The 20028-nt window shown below is 42.7% G+C and overlaps 1 long non-coding RNA gene across 1 annotated transcript in view; it reads right to left on the bottom strand.

Annotated features, from left to right (window-relative positions):
* Nucleotides 1-11984, bottom strand: part of LOC143276899 (uncharacterized) — a 34229-nt gene extending 22245 nt beyond the window's left edge. The window contains exon 1 of the long non-coding RNA XR_013053649.1: nucleotides 11943-11984. This is a non-coding gene — a long non-coding RNA (uncharacterized LOC143276899). The remainder of the gene's footprint in view (nucleotides 1-11942) is intronic.
* Between the last annotated feature and the right edge of the window lie 8044 nt (nucleotides 11985-20028).

Consider the following 20028-nt stretch of genomic DNA (forward strand, 5'->3'; position numbering starts at 1 on the left):
AATACACATCTCTGGGTACTTTTTAGTACTTAAAGATTAATGTATATGTATTATCACCAAAAAAACGTTCATCCGATTCCATAAATTGTCAGATTCGAATGGTGGATTATTAAAGTTTCATGCTCAATGCAGCAGTGGCTTCTGACGACCATTGTCTGTCAAATGCCTGCCGATTACCAATACTGAACTGTTTACTGTATGCGCAGGTTGAACGCCTACAGATCTGTCCCTACAAATCAACCCCTTGTTTCTGTTCACTAAGCCAACATGGCAATGAATGGAGGGATGGGATATCTCTCTCACACACACACACACACACACACACAGAGACAAATACAGACACACATAAACACTCAGTAAAGACATTCAGACTCACCTTCAAAACATACACCCAAGTCTGTATTTCCTGTTTACGTAATTCTGTAACAACTGGGGATTAGAGACAACACATGTTTTTCTTCATGTCAGATACAGCACTGGTTATCAGGCCCATCTGTCAGTTGTGCGCTTCAAACCAATGATGAACTATTCACTGTATGCATACCAAGTACACCATGGTCTGTCCCTGCACGTGCTCTCTGTAACTGCATCCTGCACTGGTCACCCTCTACACCTATTCAAATGAGTGAATAAAAGAGTCCCTTCCACACATTCACAGTACACATTGTAACAGAACACAGAGCTTAATGACAAAATATACATCAACGCTTCTGCGCTTGTTAAAGCACTCACCATGCCTAAACCATCCGCATATCACAGCACTACCTTCTTCCATATACATGCTCTTATGTCCTTTTAATCTTTTATGTATCGCAGTACTTCCTACTTAGCTATGATACTTCTCATTTATAAACTTTCGATAGATCACAGTAGCTTAATGTCAGATGCAGCACTTATCACGCCCATCGTCTGTCAACGGTGCGTTTCGTAACAATGCTGAACTATTCACTGTATGCACAGAAAGCACACCGGCAGGATCTGTCCCTGCAGATGACAGTTTGTGCAACACTGGTCATCCTCTACACTGAGTGGAGTGTGGAGATTCAGAATGTATCACTATCTCACAGTGACATGGTCACACATTCTTGAAGTCAAAATCAGGATTACAGCCAGAAAATCATGGAGATGTCTACGTCTGTTTAAGTCCTCATGCCTAAACTGCACTTTTACATGTATCGCAGTACCACCTTTCCCATACATGTGCCCCCCATATGTCCTGTTCACGTGCCAAACCACTGTCGGTCTTTTTCCTTCTGTTATACAACAACGTTCCCAGAAAATGGTGACAAGTCAAATCACATGAAAAGGAAACGTTACTCAAGCTGAAATGCTTACGCATGAACGGCGCGCACAGAGAGAGATACAGAGAGACAGGTGGCGGTGGATACGGAGACAAACGAAACGTTACCATAATCCTCAAACTTTCGTCATGATTAAATGATTAATCTGAATGTCAGATTCAGCACTTATCACACCCCATCATGTCAGTTGTGTGGTTCATACCAATGCTGAACTATTCACTGTGTGCACAGCACCAACACCTGCAGGATCTGTCTCAACATGCAGCTTTCTGTGCAGCTGCTGGCATTGTGCGTCACTGGCAACGTTATTCATCATTCTCTAAGTTAAGTGTAGAACACTGCAGTAATAACGTAGTGCACGGTGTCCAGATACATTCCACATTCCCCATCCCCCGACACACACACACACACGCGCGCGCGCGCGCGCGCATGGATCAAGACAAAAAATCTAGACAAATTAATCAACCACAGGCACTTGGTCTGCATTTAAGTCATGTTCATATTATTCATATAATGTTCATTATTATTCATTTTATGAACAGATTTGAAAAATTCACATGTTCCTATCCAATTTTCTATTATCGGATGTAGCATTGTTTTTTGGTGGGTTTTTACACCCATGTCTATCAGCTGCGCGCTTTTGACCAATACTGAATTATTTACTGTATGCAGGAATCCTGTGCAACAACTGTCCTGTTCTGTTCATAAAGCCAGTGTATCAGTCTTGAGATATGAGCTCTCTAAACACGCACGCACGCGCGCGCGCTAACACCCACACACACCCACACCCACACCCGCACAAACACACACACAAATCACGGACACGTCCATGCTTGCTTAGGTACTCTTGCCTAGACCACTAATCATTTTCTTCTATTGTAGCACAAGCCCGTTCCCTGTAAAATGTCTCCTATACAACAGATAAATCAAAGGTTGATACTTGTTTTAATGTCAGATAGCACTGGTCACCACGCCCATAATCTGTGCGCTTCATACCAATGCTGAACTATTCACTGTATGCACAGATTCTGCACCTGTAGAATCTGTACCTACAGATGTAAGACCTGTGCAATGACACCCTGCACTATTGTCTTCACGAAGCCAGTATCACAGTGGAGGGATGGGGTCTAGGTGTCACACACACACACACACACACACACACACACACACACAAGCGCTACGCTGATCCATCAAGACAGACAAATGACTCAAAGTCCTCCAATACTCAGTATTCATCCTGCAGGATCTGTCGGTACACGTTCTGTGGAGAAACACCTTGCACTGGTCCTGCTCCACTGAGCACTGTCATTGATGTGTGCATGATTATTGGTCATGTATCAGTACAACTCCCTGCCATGTCTAATGCATGCTCTCATGTCCTGGTATCAAACGTCAGTCAAAGATAACGTTCCTTTTGTTTAATGTCAGACAGCACTGGTTATTACGTCCATCTACCAGTTGTGCGCTTCATACCAATGCTGAACAATTTACTGTATGCACAGCACCAACACCTGCAGGATCTGTTCCTACAGGTGAAGATTCTGTGCAACGTCACTTTCTGTTCACTGTACTAACATGTCTGGAGGAGGGTGACTGGTGATCTGTCCATTCTTTTATACACTGCATAAAGCACTGTGTCCCTGTCCAATACCAATCATGGTACGTTTTAAAAACCAAACGGCAATGTTTCTAGCGCCGGTAGAAGCACATTCTATTTCTCACTAAGGCCACTAAATACAGACTACACTTGACTGAAATGTTTATTGTATGCATGGTGTTTGTCCGTAAGTTGTTCCTGTGTGAGACACCCCCTGCATTGGTCCTGCTCTCCTAACCACTCATGGCTGCTTCATACGATAATCATAAGGGTTTAACAAATCACATGTGGCTATTTTTGATACCAGATGCAGCACTGGTTATCGCCATCTGCCAGTTGTGCGCTTCATACCAATGCCGAAATATTTCATGTATGCACGGTGTACTCACCTACAGGATCTGTCCCTACACTGTCACCTGAAAATTGTCAAAATCAGGGTATGCAGCAACGTGTCAAAGATGTAAGAAACATGCAGCAGTTTAATGATGTCAGATGCAGCACTGGTTTTCACGCCCATTTGTCGGTTGTGCACTTCATGCTGAACAATGCAGAACTGTTCACTGTGTGCACAGTCTGGACACCTGCAGGAACTGTGTAACTTCTGTGCAGCTACAGCTGTACTGGTCCTACTGTCCTCTGAAGTTTGACCATTGTGTGGGTCAAACAGAAATCACATGTCAGATGCAGCACTGGTTATCACAACCATGTCAGTTGTGCGCTTCATACAAATGCTGAACTATTTACTGTATGCACACTACGCGAACCTGCAGGAACTGTCCTTACAGGTGGAGGATGTGTGCAACTTCACGCTGCACTTATCTACACTGATACACCAGTACCTCCTTCCATACACGTGCTCTTATGTCCTGTTCAGATAATTCTACCATACAGATTCCAGAAATCACAGGCTGCAGCATCTGTCAACAGGTATCGCCCTGTACAGAGATACGCCTGCACTTGCTCCGTTCACAATGCGAAGAAAATAAATTACTGCAGCGACGCTGATCTTTTATACATGCACAAACCAGTCAGGGTGGAAAAATGCACTTAGGGTTTGCAGTATCGATATCAGCACAATCAGCACTACTGGCCTCGGCTTTCGCCCAGTTGGTCATGTCTTTTATGAACCCCTTTCTCTTTGCTCTTAATTTTAGGGTTTTCATTCGTCCCATTTTTCAAGACAATAGAAAACATACACAATGAGAACTATACATTTCATTCTGTGCATTTGACGAATTACAGTATAGTTAAAAATCGTGCAGTAGTTTTTGTTCCCAGTCATTCGTAGTTTTCATTTATCATCTATCTCAGTTCATCTTTTTCTACGAACTCTTGATGCCTGTTCACCCAAATGTCAATGCCAAAGATTTGAGAAATAAAATGTTGCTATCTATATTAACCATTTCAGATACAACACTGGTTATCACACCCATATGTCAGCTGTGCACTCATACTGATGCTAAACTGTTAACTGTGCGCATACAGCAACTAAATAATGAAGCATGCATTTCCATGCAGGATCTATACCAACAGTCAGTATATGTGCATCTACACCCTGATTTGTAAGGTCAGAATGAAAACGGATTCAACCCCTCCCCACATCTTGCTATGCACCCACTGGGACATCAGGACTGGTTAGCACGTCCATCATCTGTCAGTTGCACGCTTCATACCGATGCTGAACTGTTCACTTCGTGCACAAATGACACCTCCAGAATGTCCTGCAGGTGCTGTTTGTGCAGCTTCACCCTACACTGGTCCTGCTTTCAATGTCAGGGTGCCAGTGATTCAGGAATACCAACAATCTAATACATGATCGTAAATGTACCAAATATGTCTAGTCAAATATACACGTTCGACGAAAGTCGACCTCAATTCTGAAAGAGCAAGATTCGTGAAGTCACATGTTGCTATTTATCATAGATACAGCACTGTTTATCTCGTCCATCATTCGTCAGTTGTGCGTTTCATACCAAATGCTGAACTTTTCACTGTATCCACACGTTGCATACCTGCAGGATCTGTCCCTAAAGATGGGGATGTGTGCGATTTAACCCTGCACTATTCTGTTTAATGATCCATCATGTCTAATGTATGTAGAGTGATTGAGACGTAAGTTGCTTTCATTACGTTTTTCAAACATGGGGCACTTCGCTAAAGACGTCTTTAAAATTTTTAGTTAATTACATTGGGTGTTGCGTTCAAGTTATTCGATTTGATATTAAATGTAGCATTTGATTTTACACTCATTGTCAAATGCGTCAATCTCCAATAACAGTATTCACTGTTCCCACAGTAACACCTTGTATGAAACACGTGATATCTGCAGTAACACCTACTCTAATCCTCTACACTAACCCATCAGAAAAGTGTCAACGATCTATACCTTCCCCTCAACCCACCACCCAAGCCAAGCCAATGCGCTGGTCTTGAGAATAGTTTGGGTGTTTTTTTGTATGGGCTGTTTGGTCATGTTCACAAAATTCTCAAACTCCAGCTAAAATGGCATACCAATACTGAACTATTTACTATATGCACAGACAGTACACCTCCAGGATCTGTTCCAACACGTGGGTTTTGCGCAGCTACACCTGTACTGGCCTTGCTCTCTGACACACCCATACACACCACACCCACCTCCACCCACACACATACCCACAACACTGCAGCAAGACTACTAGACGTGGAACACGTTACTTGTAACTGGCTTCGGGACGGTCAGCGTCAGGATTTCAGACATCGTGCACATGTATAAAGTCCTCATGCCCAAGGTACCTTTATTTTTTATTGTCATTGATTGCTGTGTAACCACCTTCACTGCTCCCATGGCCTGTTCACATAATCACTAACTACAATCCTAAGGTTTAGAGAAATCACATGGCTGTGTTCATGAATCGCAGTACTACCTTTTCTCCGTGTATGCCTTTATATTCTGTTCTTATAACTCAAGCGTTACTCATTAGGATCAGGGGTCAGATGATACTTTAATGTCAGATGCAGCACTGGTTATCACGCCCATCATCTGTCAGTTGTACGCTTCATACCAATGCTGAACTATTCACTGTATGCACAGTGATGACACCTCCAGGATCTGTCCCTTAAAGTGGTATTTCTGTGCAACTGGTCATCCTCTACACTGATACATATCCTCACCCCTACTAATTCAATGATTCTAAAGAAAGACTAAATAGCAAACACGCATCACCTCAAACTGGTTCGTATCTAAACTGATGACTGAAATCATGATTCCATACAGAAACAGAAACATGTAGATATATGTATATACTTGCTAAAATCCTCACTCTTCATGTATCGCAGTACAGCCTCTTCATGTACACTGCTGATATGTTCACGTGATCGTAACGTTAAACAAATTACATGTTACGTTTTTTCTCCGAATGTCAGATGCAGCATTGGTTATCACGCCCATGTGCGTGCTTCATATCAATGCTGAACTTTACACTGTGTGCACACACCCAACACCTGCAAGATCTGTCTACAGGTGGTGATTATGTGCACCGTCATCCTGTGCTGTTCTTTCTGCAGCATGCCAGTCTGGAGGGGTGGGAATACACACACGCACCACACACCCACACACCCGGTATGTCCACATAAATTGTCATATAGCTTGACAATTTTATGTGATCTCTTGATTACTAAACATATCTATGCTTTAATGTCAGCCCAAACTACTCATTTCTTGCGTATCGTAGCACTACCTCCACTTTAAGCCTGCACTCGGCAATTACTTAAGTACTGTGTCATCCTCTTCATTGATACGTCATGCTTGTGGTAAGATATACTGGGAATGCCTTCATCCAACACATGAACTGACATTGATTTAAAAACTAAATACGAATACAAAGATTATTGCTATTTATCTTTTGTCAGATACAGCACTGGTTACAACGCCCATCTGTCAGTTGTGCGCTTCATACCAATGCTGAACTATTCACTGTATACACAGTATACACACCTCCAGGATCTGTCCCTACAGGTGTCTACTCTGCACACTACACCCACTGGTCCTGCTCCCCATTTACCAGTCAGGCTGGATGTAGAACTTCAGAAAGTCTCCCTCCCCAGACTCCCGTTCCCCCAACACACAGAGCGTGGAAAAAATACATAGGGTTTAACAAGGACATGCTACCCTGAAGTTAACTTACGCTATTAATTTCCTAATGTCAGATGCAGCACTGGTTATCACATCCATTATCTGTCAGCAATGTGCTTCACACAAATGCTGAACTATTGATCTTTGCTGAACCATCATTAACAAAATGCCTTACACGTAGAGCACTGTCTTCATCGTAGTCATGGTATGTTTTATTAATCAAATGACAATGTTGCTGCACGTAAGTAGAACCGGTTTCCGCACAAGCACATTTCTATGCATTCATACGACCCTTCAAAACTGAACATACACTATGTATTCATACGACCCCTCAAAACTGAACATGCATTATGTATTCATACGACCCCTCAAAACTGAACATACGTTTCCAAGAACTGGTTTTAAAAGAAAAACGAGGTCCAAATCAGGTACATACAACACCAAAATATGTCTATGGTTGTTGAATTCATCATGCCTATAATAGTTTCCAAATACACCTTCCATACACATGCACACCAATACTGATCACGAAGTTCGTTAATCAGGTTTAGAAAAAATCAAATCTTGCTATTTTCATGTCAGATACAGCACTGGTTATCACGCCCATCATCTGTCAGTTGTGCTCTTCATACCAATACTGAACTACTTACTGTGTGCACAGCCGCTTAACCTGCAGGATCTGTCCCTACAGGCGTCATCCTTGTGCAGCTACACCTCGCACTGTTCCACCTCTCCGCATGGGAGTTTCAAGAAAGATTCAGGGTATACACACACACACACACACACACACACACACACACACACACACACACACACAAACCACACACTTTATGGGGTTCAAAGAATTAGTACTATACTTGGCATTCTGCAGTCAACTCTCCAAGCCTCTATCATGTCTTTGCTGGTTACCTTTCTGCTGTAATTCACTATCTCACTGGTGCCCACCCCCCACCCACCGCCAAGTGGTTTAGTGATTCTAAAAGCCCACTGATGTTTTCTAAAAACGTCCATGTACACCCACTGCGAGAAGACAATGAAAGAAACAGTAACACCACAAACATTACTACACGTCTTCACCCATCCAGCACCATTAACTGCACACACCCTGATCACAGCCATCAAAACATTGCATGGTAAACGTGTGTACAACACGTCCCTGACAAGCACATTTCCCTGCAGTACCACACAAGTACGGTACACGTCTGAGTGGAAATTGGAAGAAAAACAGACGGTATGCGCGAGCTGAGGTTAGATGCCGACAGTGACTTGGATTTCTTTCTCGTGGTCATTTTCTTAAAACGTTCTACTCGTCCTGCACACACTATCACCAAAAAACCCCACTCTACTTCATTCTGGAAAGTAAATTGTATAAATCCGTTTTAACCATCATTTAAATCAGGATTTTACAGTCACAAAATACCCATTATATTCCTTGTGCCTAAACCTTTCATTCTTGACTCACTTGTGAAAACACTGTCCACTCCGATGCCTACCCACTCATTTCTCAAGTAAGATAAAGTTTAATACGAGACAAAACATTGTATATGTCGATCGATGTGGGTTGTTACATGCTTACGCCTTGAGTGCATGCACATACATGTGTCTGTCAAAGAGGATTTCTTTACAGATTTTTTGCAAGAGGACACCACTCTTTAGTCAGGCACTGCCTACCATATAGCCGATATGTTGTCAGATGCAGCACTGGTTACCACGCCCATCATGTCAATGTGTGCTTCACACCAATGCTGAACTATTCACTGTGTGCACGGTAAGGATCCTGCAGGGTGTGTCCCTACAGGTATGTGATACGTGCAACTTCACCCTGTGCTGGTCTGTACACAGTCAGGAAATGTACTTCAATGGGTGTTACAACACTGTATTTAGCATTCAGCACTATCAGCACTACTGGCCTCAGCCTTCATCCCAGTAGATCATGTGTCTTGTCAAAAAAACTATTTGCTCATGACATTTTAATGTTTGAATTCGCCATCCATGAAAAAAGGTGCTAGGAATTTGTCTAGGTCACATGAAATTGTATCCTTTCATACATGTAAAAAGGTATGTTACTAAGTGTACAACTTATTGTGCGGTATTATTTTTTCCCCATTCATTCGTAGCTTCATTTTTTCACATTGCAGCACAACAACCTTCATTCCACGTACTCTTGAAGCCTCTTCACACAACTGTCAATGTCACTTTTGAAGATTATTGGAAATAACGTTAATGTCGGATACAGCACTGGTTATCACCCCCATCATGTCAGTTGTGCGCTTCATACCAATGTTGAACTATTCACTGTGTGCATAGACTGTACACCTCCAGGATCTGTCCCTACAGGTGTCAAACTGCAACGACACCCTGTACTGGTCCTGTTCTGACACACCGCACACGAATACAGATTTTAATGTATTATCTTGTATGCATAACTATCACCAAACAATGTTTACCCGATTGCAAAAATTGTGTTTGACGATTCAAATGATGGATTATCAACTTTTCATCGTGTTAAATGTAGCAGTGGCTTCTGACGCCCATTGTCAAATGTGCTGATGTTGCAAACGTACAATGTCCCTACAACTTCACCCTTCTTTCTGTTCACAAAGCCAACATGGCAGTCAGTGGAGGGAGGGGATATCTCTTTGCGCCCCACTGCTAACCGGGTTCATAAACGTGCTCACATTCCTAAAATCAAGGGAAACCAGCAAGACTTGTGAACTTTGACAGTTTAATATATATTTGACTATATGAATTGTGCATTACCGGTACTGGAAGAATTTAAGAAAGCATGTTGGTGACATGAGAACGTCAGTTTTGAATCCCCAAAAGTGTCCTTTGCAATCAGACCATCAGCCCATTTGCGCACAGTACTGCAAAGTTACTGAGCGCTCTCAAAAGGATGTTTTGTTGTGTTGGTTTGGTTTTGTGTGTGTGTGTGATGCTCCAATGATACGTTATGTCTGAGTTCAAGGCCTGCTTCTATTAATAGTCCATATGTACCCAAACCCATCGTTCACAATTATACTTGTCCACTCCGGCGCATTTACCTCCAGGCACCCCTGCTATTTCAACCTTTGAAAAAACGTTAAAGTCGAACTTTTCCTGCTGCAACCAATCGGAGAAAGCCTTCAAAAACAGGAGCTACACTGAAGATCGATCTGTTATCTGTACAGTGCACGTTGAGCTGGTCGCTTCGACATGATCGTTCAGTCGGGCATACCTGCCCTACACCCCCAGGATCTGTCGCTACACGTGTGTACTCTACTTCCCTGAACTGGTCATCCTCACAGGGTGGTCTGTGGATAGTATTCCAGTCAGATGCGGTAGTGGTTATCACGCCCATCTGTGTGCTTCATACCAATGCTGAAGTATTTGCTGAATGCACATTCGAACACCTACAGAATCTGTCCCTACAGGCGGACTTTCTGTGCAACACTGCACTTGTCTACATTGACACGTTGAAATGCAAGTTATTTGCACATGTCATACCTTCATATTTTAATGACACCTTTTAGATAAAAGTATAATAATGATAATGTATATAGCGCCCTTTCTAAGAGCTCAGAGCGCTTTACAAGAAAGAAAAAGTTACTGATTACATGAATCATCCATGACCACTTTCTCAACCCCCACCCCCACCCCACACTCCCTCATTCGTCATGCATCCCTTCGGAGCTGACATGAATATTAGAGAAGGAAGCGAAGTGTTTAAATACAGGTTTTAAAAGTTTTTAGTGAAGAGCTAAAGGCAGATATAGAATCAGATGAACGGATATGACGGTTGTGTCAGATACGAGGAGCAGCTAAGATGAAAGACCGTTCAACATAGGTTCTTGCACTGACACGGAGTTTCAGAATGTAACAGAGCAAGAGCGGAGAGCTCTTGAGGGAGTGCAACCACTAATAAGCATCTAATAGAAATAGAATTGTGTGCAGTTAAACTGAGTATCATATACATACACTATTTTCGATAATAAATTTAATCAGTTGCACATTTCCTTTTGATCCATATCAAACTATCGTGTGACTGTCGCTGTTGCCCTTGCCTGGGCTTTAAGCAGGACTCAGTCAAGTTACACTGACAATGTATACATAGAATCTGAAGTCTGCTCAGTCACGTAGATGGGTGTTCAGTAGTGCCTGTTCCGATTCAGCATCAGTACGTAGAGCACCATCTGCTATGCCCTATGCTGCCGATAGCAAAAACTGAATATTTTTCCAACGTCAAAAGCAAAACGGATTAAAGCAAAACGGATTAAAGCCAAGCTAATTCTCTTTACCAGGTCAGACAGGGTGATGATTATTTTCCTGTTTAACATTGATCAAGTTCACGATTTAACGCCGGTATTATCCTCGTGAATAACTTTCTCTGCGCGCTTTGGTTTTTATCTGCTTATGCATTTTGTCGTCCTTGTTCATATGGGCAGAATGAGGAAGCAGGCAAGCATTATGCATTTATTCATCTTGCGATAACACGTTCATTCCATTTTCTATCCCTTACCCTTTTTTGGGGGGGAGGGCCTTCGCTTCAAGTTCCACCTACAAACGGTAGGGTTGGGTCGTTGCTTTTGGTAGTTCCAACACGGAGATTTGTGTTTCCATCATTTCGTTTCGCCAGCCTTTCCATTTTTTCCTGTTCGTCTCTCCTTCCTCCCCCTCCCCCGCACCCCACCCCCCAAGCCTCCACATACATTCATACCCTCATACATATGAAACCAAAACTGCGTCTCGGGATATACGAGGTTTTCAGATTAAATGCAAATCAAGAACTAACATTTATCACTTGATACCTATCCTGCCCCCTCCATGTCTATGGCTTGGTAAACAAAATTGTACACGCGCGCGCGCGATGTGTGTATACTGTGTGTGTGGTGCGTGTGTGCGTGCATACGTGCGTGCGTGTGTGCGATAAGTTCCCTCTGACTTCACTGACCTGTGGTGTGGCATGATCAGACGATGGGGGGGGGGGGGGGGGTCACTCGATCCACTCCTCCGTGTCCCAGTGCCTGCGGCCTGCACCCCAAAGGGAAAGCTGTGAACTGAAATGAAACAGTTCTAATGAAAGTTATCACATATGAAAAGTGAACGATAAATTTTCTCAATTTTCCGTTGTTAAGCTGAAAGGCATACGCATGAACGGCGCACACAGAACGGAGCGGACAGTGACAAATTAAGACTGACACTGACAATGAAAGAATGACAAAATGACAACTGACAAAGACTGACAGAGCGAGTGAGATAGGGAGGTGGGGTGACGTTGACATAATTTTAACCAGGGAAATACACCTATAAGCAAAGAGCGAGAGACGGGTGGGAGGGGTGGCGAGACAATTTTAACCAGGGAAATAGACCTATAAGTAAATCTCCATCCAGCACAGGAACATTAAAATGCAAATGCATTAATCAAAACAAATACCAACATAAGGAGAGATCAAGACATCCAAGGACAGTCGAGAGGGGGGGGGGATGCGGGGACACGGGCAAAAGTAAAAGTAAAAACGAAAACCGGATTTTGTATGCCCTTCCGTGGCATCTTCCACATGCTGTCGCACGAGACACCCAGCACGTGTGCAGCGTGCATTCAGCGCACGTAAAATACCCCAGGGCAACAAGAGCAGTGTCTGCGTGGTGGTCCACAAGGCACAAGCATACAGTATCTGGGAAGGACTACAAAACAAGGCACAAGCATACAGTGTCTGGGAAGGGCTACAAAACAAGGCACAAGCATACAGTGTCTGGGAAGGGCTACAAAACAAGGCACAAGCATACAGTGTCTGGGAAGGGCTACAAAAATTCCGCTTTGAGTAAAAAAATTTTAACAGGAAATGAAGCAATGAAGCGCGACAACGTGTGACAGTGACAGCATGCTCTTTCCGGGGAGTTACGTATGTATTCGCGCACGCGTTTTAGTGAAACCTCATTAACACTAGGGTGGGGGTGGGGGTGGTGGAAGTGGTTGAAAGTGTGCTGAAGGATCCTATACTTCATTTTAGCCTTCACAAAGTCGTCAGCCCTTTAACTCAATTCCAGCTCAACATGAACATTGACCAGATTAATTTGCAAAATGGAAAAAGGGAGAAACATTCAGAGCTGCTTCCTTCTCCTGCCGAAAGGGGAAGGGGCTCTTAAATCATTTCTGACATGTACGACTAAAAAAAATTGTATTCGCGTATACAGAATTATCACTGCAGTCCGGTCTATAACCATGTGGTAATCCCTGTACAATTCAACAATCCACTGATATTAAACGATACAATGTGGAGATAACCATAGGAATGCGTCATTTAGAATTATTGTACAGTATTTGCGCTTTACATGATTTTTTCTCTGCTCTGACGAAAACTGACTGGATGGGAGAAAACCCTTCCCGTTGATGTTAAAAGTCAGGCCAACTTCAAACCAATTGTTATTTTTCTCATATACATCCTACAGCAGTTACTCTAGTTTCGGTATATATATGTCCCGATACTCTTCAATGGAGAAACAAAGTGAATGACATGAACGTTAATACAGATTTAACGACCACTTTAAAGTTATTCAGTTTATAGACTACGGCTTTGGATTTTTTTCCTTTTTTGGGTAAAAAAAAATTTCAAGAGCACCTCAAGCACATGGCATACACTGCTGTTTGCTGAATATTACAGGTGTTCTAGGTAAAGTCCTATTTTAGCGTCCTAAATTCAGGACCTGTTTTACCGTTAATTTCTACGTATAGATGAAACGACATCAGTCTAATATCTTAGATGAACAGACTAAACAAATCAACGATGAAACGACCTCACAGTATTAGAAGTTGTAACCCATAATGTCCAAGTTCAGCATCCTAAATCATTGCACCTATGTATGAAACGATATTCAATGTTATAACCCATTTCTGGTGGATTTCAATTCATTCTGTACGTTATTTCACTCAATTTTTATGCGGACTCAGTCACTGAACTAACGTGCCATCTTCCTTTTCCGTTTTTCGTCCCACAAAACATTAAAATGTAAATAGGGGCAATAATTTAGGATGCTAAAATTGGACATTACCCCATTTTCAGTGTTTTTCGACCACTCTGAATGCTATTTTGATCAGTTAATTGTGATGCAGATTCGGGCGCTTAACGCGTCGACATCTTGCTCTTTCCGTTTTTGGTCCTGCAAACCATGAAAATGTAAGCAAAATAAACACAGGGGAAAAAAAACATGGCTTGAGACAAGTGTTGGTTCGGGTTATTGGTACGGGTCATTTCGCGTCGTATTTTGTATATTTCTTGAGTAGATGGGTGACTACACGCAGCATGTCATTTCTCATAATGCCTCAATTATTTCTAATTGCAAAAGACGGGAAGATATTCGTTTAAACAGGTGCAATGATTTAGGACATTTGCAGAAACTGGAAATCAGTATTATTTCACAACGCCTTCAAATAAAAAAATTCAAAAAACTGCAAGTTCCTAACCCTGTATTTCCAAACTAACAAACTTACCTGCCAAAGTGCAAGAGCAAGCTCAGTTGTGTCGACCTGTCTGTTGCGGAGTTGGTCGTCGAATGACACACTGCAGTGTTTCTGAGCTCACGTCCACCCACTGCTCTCTGCTGTGTCAGTGCTGTGACCAGGAAAGTTCGGATTCACGTGCTTCACGTAAATTCTTCCTTTTTCTTTCCTTTTTTTCCACGTCACTTGGCTTAATTAAAACAGTTCAGTGGAACAGGAAGGGAGGCAGAGAGAAGGAGAAAGGGGGATAGTGTGGCGGGGGGGGGGGGGGGGGGTTAATGGGAGGGAAAGAGAGAATGGGATTGAGAAAAGAAGGCGAGAGAAAGTGAGACAGAGAGAGAAACACAAAGAAAGTGTGTGTGTGTGTGTGTGTGTGTCTGAGCAGTGCATGTGTGTGTGTGTGTGTGTGTGTGTGCAGTGCATGTGTGTGGTGTGCGCGCAAAGCATATGCAAACTGATGCGTGCAAGCGAATGCAAATACGCGTAAGCGTGTATGTGTGAGTGTGTGTGCGTGTACGCAAACACATGGGCGCTCTGTGTGTGTGTGTGTGTGTGTGTTTGTGTGTGTGCCAGTGCATGTGTGTGTCACAGTGTGTATGTGTTTGCGTGTGTATGAACCCACCCGTGCATGGAGTTTGCTCCCACTCTCTTTGCTGTAACTGATCATTTACAAAATGTCGCCTCAGTAGTGAGATCACACATTTCCAAAATGACTGCTGGGGACAAAAAAAAACAAAAAAACTTACATCCCTGTTCATGAACCCTGGCCAGCCAAGCAAGCTGTAGCACAGTCCAGTCGACTGAGGCAAAGATCAACAAGTACACACGCAAATGGCTTGGTGTCCCCCCTGGCCTCACGGACGTGGCACTCTACTGTCGCTAAGCAAAGCTGAGGCTACCTCTGAAGTCCCTTGTCGAAGAATACAAGGTAGGGAAGGCAAGACTTCTCAGCATGCTCGAAGACTCAGGTGACAGTATTGTGAGATCTAACCAACCCAAGCTGAAGACTGGCAGAAAATGGAAAATCGGGGAGGCAGTCAGTGCAGCGAAAGAAAGCCTTAAGACGAAGGAAATAATAGGACACACCCAAACCAACAGACAAGGCCAGGGATCGACCAAGGCAAGGGGGAAATTAAAAAGAGACATGATCATGCAGGAGATCAAGAAGGAAGAGGATGATAAGAGTCCAGAAGGCAGTCCAGCAAGGCCAGCAGGGGCAGTGAACAACATGGGAAAATGCACTCCAAAAGAGCCTAACCTGGAGCGACATGTGGAACATGGCCCCTCTGAGGATCAGCTTCATCCTAAGATCTGTGTACGACCTCCTTCCTCGAATACAAACTTGGTGAAATGGGGGAAAGCAGATGACCCTGCGTGCCCACTCTGCCATGGCAAACAAACAGTGGAACATGTCCTCAGCTCATGCAAAGCGGCGTTGAGCCAAGGACGGTACACATGGAGGCACAACCAAGTGCTAAAAGAAATTGCACACGTGGTGAGCACTGTCCAAGGAGCACCAACCCCACCAGAAGTTCCAGTAGAGTTCCGCTCGGCAGAAGGCAATAAAGTCTGGCCAGGAACAGCATCCAAAGTTTCCAAAGCATGGAAACGTGGGCTGCTTGATGGTGTCGAAGATTGGGAATGCACAGTTGACCTACAAGAGGGGGAGAAACACCCGGAAATCATCAGCAAGAGCGGCATGAGACCTGACATAGTACTCCACTCCAAGGCAACGAAACAAGCGATTCTGATTGAGGTCACTGTGCCATACGAAAGCAGAATGGAGGAAGCCCACATCTACAAGACCGAGAAGTATGCTAGTCCAGCCAGCAGCCTGAGAGAATCTGGCTTCCAAGCCAAAGTCCTCGCCATAGAGATTGGTACAAGAGGGTTTGTGGGCACATCTGCCTACAGCCTCATGAAACAGCTGTCGATTTCTGGCAGAGAAAGGACATGGGCTCTCTAGGCAATGGCAGAAGCAGCAGAAAAGAGTTCCAGCTGGATCTGGTCGAGCAGGAATGAAAGTAGACTGCATCAGGATTAAAATTCCCTACTCAAACTAGGCATACGATGGCTCAGTGGTTAAAACGTCTGCCAGAAAAGGTGACTCAGTCCTGAAGTGGTGACCACCCAGGAGGCGCGGGTTCGAACCTGCTGAGGACCAGGGAAAAAAGAAAAGAAAGAAAGAGAAGGCGGCAGTACAAGGGCATCCGGGAGTCATGACCTGGGTGCGGCCCGGCCCCCTTAGAGTGTAAAGAGTTGAGGGCCGATACACTTGACTGAAGGGGGCTTCTTCTCTGAAGACCTTGTTCTGTCCAGTTCTCCCTAGAGTTTCTTATCATTCACATACGTCTGTGGTTATTTACCAACGCGGCACGGGCACGTGCTTGTCCAACCACATGCTTTTCTTTCATCAGCAGGTGAACAACATCATGCTCAGTTTGCTGATGAATCCGTGAAGGGGGTTCAGGTACTGACAGGTCCGCACGTAAGTTGACCTGGGAGAACGGAAAGCTCCACACCCTTCAGTCACCAAATGTGTGTGTGTTCAAACACACACACAGAGAGAGAGAGAAACACTCATGCAATAATTTGACATCCTTATTTATTTTGAACGCGCTGAACTAGTTATTATGTGAACGACTAGATTAGTTGAGCTAACAGGTTAGTGTTGGTAGGTCAGGCCAAATTTTCAAATTCATAGAAGAAGCCTCATATTTACAAGAATGATAGAAAGCAATAAAGTAAGAAGTCACACCAAATTTCAAAGCAAAATCTCAAATAGTTTTTGAGATATAAAATTTTGAATTTTCAAAAAATTCCGCGATTTTATCCAATCTCACAAAATGGCATTTTCGAACCCCTGTTTTTCATTGTCAAAACTCTTTATATAAGATCTATATAGTAAACAGAAGACCTCAGGTTTTGGGGTTTTTTTTGTTGTTGTTGTTTTTTTGTGGGTTTTTTTGTTGTTGTTTTTTTTTTTTTTTGGGGGGGGGGGGGGGGGGGGGGGTGTTAGTTGGCTGTTAATGTTATTGGCTGAATGCCAGCGTCATACATTCTGAGAAAAATGTTTATTTTCTGCATGTCCGATCCAGCAGTTTTGATGGTAGCGTTACTAAAATGACTGAAACTCAAAAACTATTGCATCTACATAAACATTTACGATATTTTCAAGTTCGAGAAAGACTGTAGATCGACTGACTTACAAGAGAGCAAATGTTAATAATAAATCTTGATAAATGACAGCTTTTGATAAGATTACATAAAAAATAAGCATTATTCAAGACGATCGGGGATAATGTGCTCCGGGCCATTAATGCCAAAAATGATTCTCATTTTATATATATTTTCAGTCGGGATTTGTGTGTGTGTGTGTGTGTGTGTGTGTGTGTGTGTGTGTGTGTGTGTTTCAAATAAATACTGATGTATGCATCACTTTATGCAATTGTTTTCTTGTTTATACATCATTATTAACTACTGATTAATCAGCACAGCTGATCGTACCAGTTCTAAAGTACAGACGTCCAGCTGAACTAATGCATGCTCAGTATCAGTGCTGAAGTTTAAAAAGGTTGAAAGGAAACAACAGTCTTACAATACAGCATCAAAAGGTACCCCTGGCAGTGTTAATTTGATAAGGTTTTCTTCTCTCTCTGTCTCTCTAAATATATGTAACCAAGCGCTATGCTTGCTTCAAAACTTGCTTCACGCACAAGCTGTATTGGCAGATGACAGTTTTCGCAACTAACCCGCGCGCAGAATGTGTGACGCAACTGCCGGTTTGAACGCAAAGCCGCTTACGTCATTTTGTCCTTCTCGCCAGACAGCCTACTCCTTGACCAGAGTCCGGTAGGTACGCTATTGGCTGAGCTGGAATCTGTGTTTCTGCTCCACCGTATTTAATTAATATCTCATTTGTCGGATCAGTAAACTGCAAGTATTATATACTGGCAGAATCATCGTGATTTCATCTTTAAATCTATTCCATTAATGGTTGCCTATGTTAAACTGATTTAACGCAGTTTGTAATTTTCAGCGACGAGCTCGTTAAAACTGACCCTATTCAAGTGACTTAAATTAAGATTATAAATTCATCTTAAATAACCAACATTTCATTTTATACTCATTATAAAGTAGGTGTTGAGCTCTTTCTTTTGTGACTTATCCGACTTAAATTGGTTCAGGAATCATTTAAGAATCTATCACTGAATACCTTGTAAGAAACACAGTTGTTGTCAGATTTGGCCTGATTTGGGCTGATCTGCTTCGCAGCACACGTGATTGTCTTTGTAGTTCGCTTAACTTGCATAAATGGGCAGAGTGAGTGATGAGTGGTCACTTCATACCTGGTCAGTCACCTGACCAGAGGCGCTCTCTCTCTCTTGCTGCATCGCAAGCAGTGTGTGTGTGTGTGTTGTGTGTGTTCCCACAACGGCGGACATCTCGCTACGTATCACTGTAAGTACTAGTGTGTAGAATGTGTTGATTTGTAAATTGTATTGTTCGACACAGTACTGGTGTTTATATGAGTATGTTCAGTTATTGCTTTGTTCAGTTATTGCTTTGACATGTTAGTCACAGCTTGGCTATGATTGATCTAAATAATCACCATGTCGTCATATGCTTGAAGCAGTGTTCCATTTGATTCTTCTTGACATCAGTCAGTGACGTCTCTGGACACTGATAGTTTGTTCCAGAATGTTCTAGTGAGTGCATATGACGCGTTCTTTCTCATCTGCTGTCACCGATGAAGGTGACGGTGTTTCACTGATTCTCAGTACTCTAAAATGTGTGTAGTATTCTGTCATGATTACAAGATAGTGTTGGATTAATATCAGTTATTGGTTAAAACCACCTGATATGTATCAGTCTGTTAATTGCAATTTAGTTATCATGCTCTCTCCTATACGGCTTACTCCAGTATAGTGCAACATGATAAACTGATTCATTTGAGTCACTTTGACACAGTATAAGCTTTACCTAATCTATACTGTCAGTGTACTTTCACTAAATCAGCATAGCTTCAATCACTTTAACTGCACTATTTAAATGTATTAGAAATGTCATTTGATGTGAGTGTTTGGTCTCCACACATATACATTACCAAGTGGTAGTCTTTCCATGTAATATGTATACATGTGCTTTACTTTTCACTTGTGCCGACATGTTGTGCTAATGACATTTGTGTCATTCCAGGCACTGTCTTCTCTTTTTATGTCTTCTTCTTTTCATCTCTTCTCCATTATTCTTCTTAGTTCTTTTCTACGTAACTATTGTAAATAAAACAATAGAAGAACCTATTTGTGACTGGCCTCTATATGTTCCTGGCCTGTGCGCGGGAATTCTTGTCTATCCTTTAATACAGTAAATCATCATTTAATTAGTTCTTTTGTACCGTCCCCTAATAGAACCACTCGGTTCAGTACACTCTGTGTGTGTGTGTGTGTGTAATGCATACTCTGTTTCTCTCAGTGTTATATATACAGAGAAAGATCTCTCTCTCTCTCTCTCTCTCTATATATATATATATATTGGA

The sequence above is a fragment of the Babylonia areolata genome, chromosome 33 (assembly GCF_041734735.1).
Source record: "Babylonia areolata isolate BAREFJ2019XMU chromosome 33, ASM4173473v1, whole genome shotgun sequence".
NCBI lineage: Eukaryota > Metazoa > Mollusca > Gastropoda > Neogastropoda > Buccinidae > Babylonia > Babylonia areolata.